The sequence below is a fragment of the Uranotaenia lowii genome, chromosome 2 (assembly GCF_029784155.1).
Source record: "Uranotaenia lowii strain MFRU-FL chromosome 2, ASM2978415v1, whole genome shotgun sequence".
In the NCBI taxonomy this organism is placed as follows: Eukaryota; Metazoa; Arthropoda; class Insecta; order Diptera; family Culicidae; genus Uranotaenia; species Uranotaenia lowii.
This window is the reverse complement of record NC_073692.1, coordinates 228,894,571-228,901,820: the sequence shown is the minus strand read 5'-3', so window position 1 is coordinate 228,901,820 and position 7,250 is coordinate 228,894,571. Positions and strand designations below refer to the sequence as shown.

The following is a 7,250-nucleotide window of genomic DNA, read 5'->3' as shown; positions in this document are numbered from 1 at the left end:
TATAAGGTTCCTAACCCGTGTTCTAAATCTGGCTACGATTATTCTTTCGTTTATCGGTTCCCATCTTATGAGGGTCGCATGGACCCGCGGGCTTAACAGGAACCCAACTCTTCGTTCCCGAGTAGCACCTTCTCCTCGTATGCCAGAGTAAAGCAGTACTTGCCCGGACTGTGTCTTGTGTTCTCCAGTGTTATGCCAACGGAATTCGCTCAGTCCCAGGATTTCAAGCTTGAGGCGGCTAGCTTCTCTAGCAAGTTGAGCCAGCTTGCCTTTTTGGGCAAGGGTTAAAACGTTCCAAGTTCCAATTCGTGTCCGTGTTTTCTTGCTAAAAGTCGTCGCCAAAGTTCCAGGTCGGTCATTTCTCTCGGATTTCGTAACAATTGAATAAATCGGGAGCAGTAGGTTGTTAGCCTAAGGTCCCTATCCCGCGATGGGGCTGCCATCTTGGGAATAGCGCAGTCTCAAGCTAGCTTACAGAAGCATAAACTTAAGAAAATATGATTTTTGTTGAAATACCATTACTGGTGCCGTTCAATCAGCGCAGTTGCATGCCAAGATAAGGCAAGAAAAAACTAGGCAACTCGAGCCCCATCGAACACAGTTGTAACGGGTAAGTTTATCAACAACTGTCCATCGATTGCAACGTTGATATAAAGTCGCGAATACCATAAAGATGGTAAAACGACTATAATCGAAACAAAAAAAAAGATATAAGAATACATATAAAAGTTCAGAAGGAATCATAAAAGCTCTAAACAAAAATGTGTAAAAAACCATGAATCTTAAAATCCATAATATATATGAATAATAATAATAATAATATTTATTAATGACCCTTTAACTCAAAATATATATGAAAGTTCACTGAGAAAGATAAAAAATAACGTCGATTACGGTATTTTTATAAACTCTCAAAGGTTGTCTAGAGGTCCGAAAAAGGTCCAATGAGAAAACTAAGGATCACCCAATCAATAAAAATTCAAATGTCGTTGCCAACTTCCAAACTCTGTATACAAATGTACGCTCTCAAATCCTCAACTCGCATGAAACCGCAAACACGAATCGCTTTGGGGCTTTCCTGTTGATTGAAGTGAGTAAATGCTCACTTAATTCGACATAATCCCACACACTCTAAAACATAATAGCAATTAAATTAAAAACAACAAATTGTTAACTAAATGATTTGATTTGTCGAGTTTCCTTCCGTATCAAATTAAGTGGCAACGTCGTCGTTGTCGTCGTCATTCGTCCTTCTGGAAGGCCTACCGACATGCCATTCGAAATCACAACCCGGGACCAGGAGAGGTGTACGTAATATTCGCCCTTTTTATCGTTCTTTCCCCCATTTTCCGGTCGTTCTCCCTTTTATTGTTCGGTGAAAAACGCCTGAAGCGCTCGCTTGTTCCGCCATCAGACGACCGCCAACAGCCCCGCCACCCACACCTCCACGCTCCCGGCAGGCGGGAAATCGGCACCGTGTCCTGTCCTAACGAGCCCACAATACAGGTTCCCGGGAACCCGCTTGCTTCCGGATTTCGGTGAACACGCTGAAGCGTAAACGTTTCAAATCAAAATTTATAGCGTTAAAATATCTGTTTCACTTTTCATGCTTGCTCCCTTCTGTCTTTTGATCTCTGTCTCGGCGATACCACCAGCCAGGAGCCCTTCATCGGATTTACCGATTTTTATTTTTGAATCCTTCAGGAAGGGAGTTGGAATCCTTGAATGTCGCTAGGTTAGGGTGAGGGGTTTCTTTTCCGGATATCGGTATTTTCAACAATTTAGCTCGAGTGTCGGTTGGTATGTGCTACAACCAATAGGGGAAATAAACTTAGATCTTATGAAATAATAATTTTCAATAAAGAAAAACTACATAAACATGTTCTATAAAGGAATTACTACTGCGGACAAACGTGACTTGGTATGTTGCTTATAAAATTTTTTGTCTTCATTGAAGAACTATTTTTTTAAGAGGGATATCCGAGATAATATGGAATAATAAGAAAACGCATATGGGACCGTCTGCAAATAGCGAAAGTATAGTAGGTTGGATAATTCTTTAAATACCACATCATACCATTTTAAAACTTGACAAAATTTCTCATCAGGAGTCCTGATTCAGGACTATAAACTATCTAAGCCGAAAAATTACAGATTAAGATAAATAACTTGATAAACTTTCCGAATTATTCAAATGAATGAAAACTAATTGGCATGGGTCTAATTATTTTAAAAACGTGTTTTTTTGTTAACTCAAGCTTGAAAATCAGTTTTGAAGACTTTTTTTCATTACACCACACAGCTATGCAGAAAATCCCTCGCAATTTGTCAATTATTATGGCACTTCATCGGCTCATGGCGGCGAAGCCTTGTCGCCAAAATCCAGACTGTGGCCGAGAATCTTGACTGGGAACCAAGGTTTCCGAAATCACAGGAAAATCTGTAATTTCACAGAATTTGGAGTAAATTTTCATTGCAGAATCTGTGACACAGATCACAGAATTTTTAAATATTTACAGATTTCACAGAATTTATAAACTTGGAATGAAATTTTTTTAAGCCAAAAAAAAACATATTTTTTAATATGATTTACAAAAGTATGATAATATTTGTAACTGCAATGGTAAAGGTAAAATGAATTTACCCAACTAAAATGTAAAAAAGACCCAATTTATCTCAAACTTTCAATGAAATTAAAGGAAATAGTGTCACAGAAAACCATCACAAAGATTTTGGGTAAAATCGCCGAAAGTCAGAATTTTTTTTTCTTTAAAACACAGATTTTTTTTTGGCAACCTAGCTGGGACCAAGTTGGACGCTCCGGATCGTCAACAGCGGAGGTCTTTTACCACGGCCCTATGCGCCGGAGAATCGACACGGGACCATAAAGTAAGTTAGTAAGTTAATTGATTAAGACTACATTATTGAGTATTAGTCACTTACACAAGAGAAGAGAAATTTTGGAACATTTGTTTGAATATGAGATTTTGAAAGACTTCATGAATTTGAATATTTCCTCAGAATTAATCTATGGCTTGGCAAATTTTAAAATTTATCAATTTTTACGTAATTCTTTCATTTTTAAACTAATAAATCTACAAAAAAAAACTAACAACTGATTTTAAATCTTTTGTTATTCTTTATTTAAGATGAATCCATATTTTCGAGTCTCAGAGATAGGAAAAAACGAAACGTGACGATTTTGGAAAATTTCATTGAAAATGATATAACTTTTTCAGACACCATTAAAAAAACGTTTTAAACTTTTTGTTATGAAAAATTAGAATTTATTTAAAAACTTTACGTTTGCTTGCAAAAACATCTAAGTTTCATGTTGGTTTAAAATTTCTATGAAATTTGGTAAAATTTCTGGATTTTTGAACGAGAAAAAAAATAAAAAGGGAAAATTTATGTAACTTCTTTCATAAGTCAAAACTGATCGAGATAGACAGAATTTTCAGCACTACAAAATCAGTAAAATCAGCTCCTAAATTTTTTCAATGCTAAATATCATAAATAGACCCTTTCTTTCGTGATTGTTTAATTATTTCTCGAAAATCGTCTTAAAATTAGGGTACTTTGTGTCTTTTAAAGAATAAGAACAATTTTTCACTTTATTCATACATTCTTTGCTGTAAATTTTGTTACTATTTTTAACATAGGGTTAAAATTGCAATTTATTCATTTCAGATTAAATAAAGTTCATTTCTTAGGATATTTCTGTACTTAGTTCAAGAATTGAGTTAAGATTTGAAAAAAAAAATCTTCGAACACAAATCACAATAGAAAATGAATTTCAGGATTGATAAAAACAACACGATATTTTGGATTTTCTTGAAACTATAACAAAGTTATAAAAATTATCAGAATTTAAAATCATTTTTAAATTTATACCTAGCAATTGTTTAAAAAAACTTGCATTTATATTTGTTTTCATAACATTTAGTTGAAAATGAGAGTTATTGAAATTTCAATGTGATTACTTTGCGCTGTTTTGAAGAAACTCAGGAAAAATAGAAAATTGAAAAGTTTCTTCAAATTTCCTTCTACTCTACAACAAATGTTTTATTTTAATTTAAATATAAAATGAAATTTGTAACAAAAGATTTCTTAATGAGCTTATAAGTGAGTCATTGGTTTTTAAATCCTTGGTACATGGAACATGGAATTTTGCCACACAATCATCAATAACTAAGTTTTAAGTTAAAGTATCTTAAAACTTTTTTCTAGGTTTAAAAACCCACATGTTGAGTTTGAAATTGGGTAAAACTTGGTTTGGTTTTAAAAATTTCAAATGTAAGTGAAAATGTTATTTCAAAATCTTGAAATTTCTATTTTTTCGAAGGCTTGCAAATAAACACCCTTCGTGATGAAATCAAAGCGTTTAGAAGCAGAAAGTTGATTTATGTGACAGTTCAACTTTTTTCCTTAGTAAATGTATAGTTTTTGTTCACTCTGTTGTGCTGTGAGCCTACTTGGTTGAATGATTCAACTGAATCAAAGCAATCGAAAGGTTCCTTTTAATTCAACCACGGTAAATGAAAAGTTCATATACCGGTTATTTCTCCGGTATTAGCAACTTACTACCTTCTTCAGTGAGCGTTTTCGATTGATGATCGATTGACAATCGAAAACATTCACTGTAGAAGGCAGTAAGTTGCTATCGAAATACCGGTATATGAACTTTTCATTTACCGTGGTTGAATTAAAAGGAATCTTTCGATTGCTTTGATTCAGTAGTTTTTGTTGTATTTTGAGGTAAATTTTTGATAATTAAAGGAAAGGGACTTTTTCCAAGAGTATTTAAGCCAGTTTAGAACAAAAGGCTAGAAACCCTATCAAATGGTAAAGTTTGAAGGAGAAAAATAAAGGGCAATAGTACGAGGGCCTAGAGAATTGAAAGAAGGCAAAATTTCATTTTTTTGGTAGTCAAAGTTTTATAAGTAATGTTTAAAAAATTTAGCCCCTTGATTGATGCAACATCATGGTCCATCTTTCGATTTTAATTGTTGTTCGGCCTTAAAACACGGACTGCCTTAGTTTAGCAATCACTAGCATTTGTCAATATTATGAAGGTGTTTTGTATCCATTATGATCAAGAAAACCGCCAAAATAGAGACTAATCATTGTTACCCCAAAGCATCAAATTCAAAACAAAGACGAAATCGATTTTTAAATCAAATTTAAAGTAGTCCAATAAATTTATGCAACCATGTGTTACGTCCATAGGAGTTCAGTACTGAAACATGCCACATTCCTCTTATTAGAAAAAAAAATCGAAAAACATTGAAAAATGTGATCAATATTACTCCGTTTTACGGTATACAAAATAGAAATATCATCTTTTTACCAACCTTTTCTTGCATGGAAAATAATAGATTCGAAGTTTGCAGTTGTATCAACGAATATCAAATGAAGGTACATAATAGAAAAAATGGGATGAAATGCTTTGATTTCTCTGGTATATTTTCTTCCAAAATAGTTGGGGAGAGTGGGGTATCGTGGGCCATGGGGATACGTGGGCCACTCAAACGATCTCAGAGTTTCAAAATTCAAATTTTACTATAAATTATAACAATACCAAAAATGCACAATAAATAAGGAAATTAGTTGCGAAAACTATTTTCCTACTTATGACCATGACACAGGCTTGAGTAAATAACAAATTTAACTGTACACAGCAAAAAAAAATGTAACTGTGGGCGATGTAATTTCAGGTGATGTTAGCCAATCTATGTATTATTTTTTATTTTGGTTAAAATATTACATCTAAACGATGTACACAATCCGAACGCATCATGCAGTGTAATATTATAACCTGCTCTGTAGTATTACATCAAGTAGTCAATGTTTATTCCAAATGACATTTTGAATTGTGATCGTATCAAAAAGTAAGAAACGGATTGTGGAACTCAGAAGGATTTGTTTTGCTGGTAAGTCGTATCAATATTGATAATACATATAAGCGAAACTGTTGGTGATAATTTATTGATATAATTTTTCGTTTTCAAGGAATTTGGCCCTCGTATATCAGCGAAGCAAAAGAGGTTCGGAGATTGAAAACAGCCTTATCTGAAGGTGAGTATTTTCTGTTCAACCTTTTAACCTTCCCGTTAATTATTTCATTTAATGTTTTTAGAAATGAATTGTTAGTGTGTTCAAATGCGCAGTTGCATAACCACTGGCCATCCAAGGGACATGAAATTGCCAATTAGTGTCTCGACTTGCGTGAAAAGCAGGATGAATAACGTAACATCGTTCAAATCCCAAAAGAAGGAAACAAGGCTTAACGTGGTTTGCCCAAATACCTTGGAAGTTTCTGTTCAAGAAAGGTAGTCTATTATCAAATATTTGGAGCATTTCGGAAGGATTCTGATAAGCTCGTCGCTGAAGGTGTGACTGAATCTGTTTTTATACGGTTTTTTCTTCGTTCGTCAACCTGATCAAAAGTGCTCCCCGTATTCAAACAGTACAAGAATAGAAAAGCGGTTTCAATTTTTTTTTATTAGAAAATTCAAGGAAAAAAACTACTATTAGTTCTAGTTACAATGTATTTTTATGTTTGATTTTTTAACCTAAATGATTGAGATACACAAATAAAATCATCTCTTGAAATTTCATTGCTGTGTTTAATTCTGTTAATATTGTTTAATCCGATTATACACATAAGAGAACCAGCCATAAACTGAATACCTACTTCAATTCCTACGTCCAATAAAATTGTAAAAATCCGAAGATGTTAGAAACTTAGAAAAAATTGGAAAAAAGAAAAACGGCAACGTTATCTTTGTGCTCGAGTTCGTCTACTGCGATAATTACATCAAAATCGTGTAGTAGCTTGGTACATCAAAACAATGTAATATTAGATACCTTTAGCGACTCAAGTTATGTGCACGTTTTTGATGTAATATCGCAACACTTTTTTTGCTGTGTAAAGGGTGATACGGTCAAAATTTGGACAAGGGAAAACGCGTGTAAATCGGTGAAATAGTTTATTTAAAAAATCAAATTAAATTTCTTTTTCAAGATTAATTACTATAAAATTCAGGAAAAATATTCAGTTAGGCTTCTGCTTTTCCAAATCCGAATTTCCGGGCCTTACGCTTAACCCCTGCCATCAGATTTTGTACAGCCACCTTGTCCACTTTCTTCGCCACAGAAAGCCAGTTTGCCTCGTCCTTAGCAGTTTTTTTGGTCTTCTTTAGGTTCCGCTTGACAATAGCCCAGTATTCCTCAATTGGGCGGATCTC

General features: G+C 33.9%; 1 long non-coding RNA gene across 1 annotated transcript; it reads left to right on the top strand.

The window, feature by feature from the left end:
- Nucleotides 1-5,848: 5,848 nt before the first annotated feature.
- Nucleotides 5,849-6,513, top strand: LOC129743846 (uncharacterized). The gene is made up of 3 exons (XR_008736700.1): nucleotides 5,849-5,933; nucleotides 6,013-6,078; nucleotides 6,140-6,513. It is a non-coding gene; the product is annotated as an uncharacterized LOC129743846 (long non-coding RNA).
- The last annotated feature ends 737 nt before the right edge of the window (nucleotides 6,514-7,250 follow it).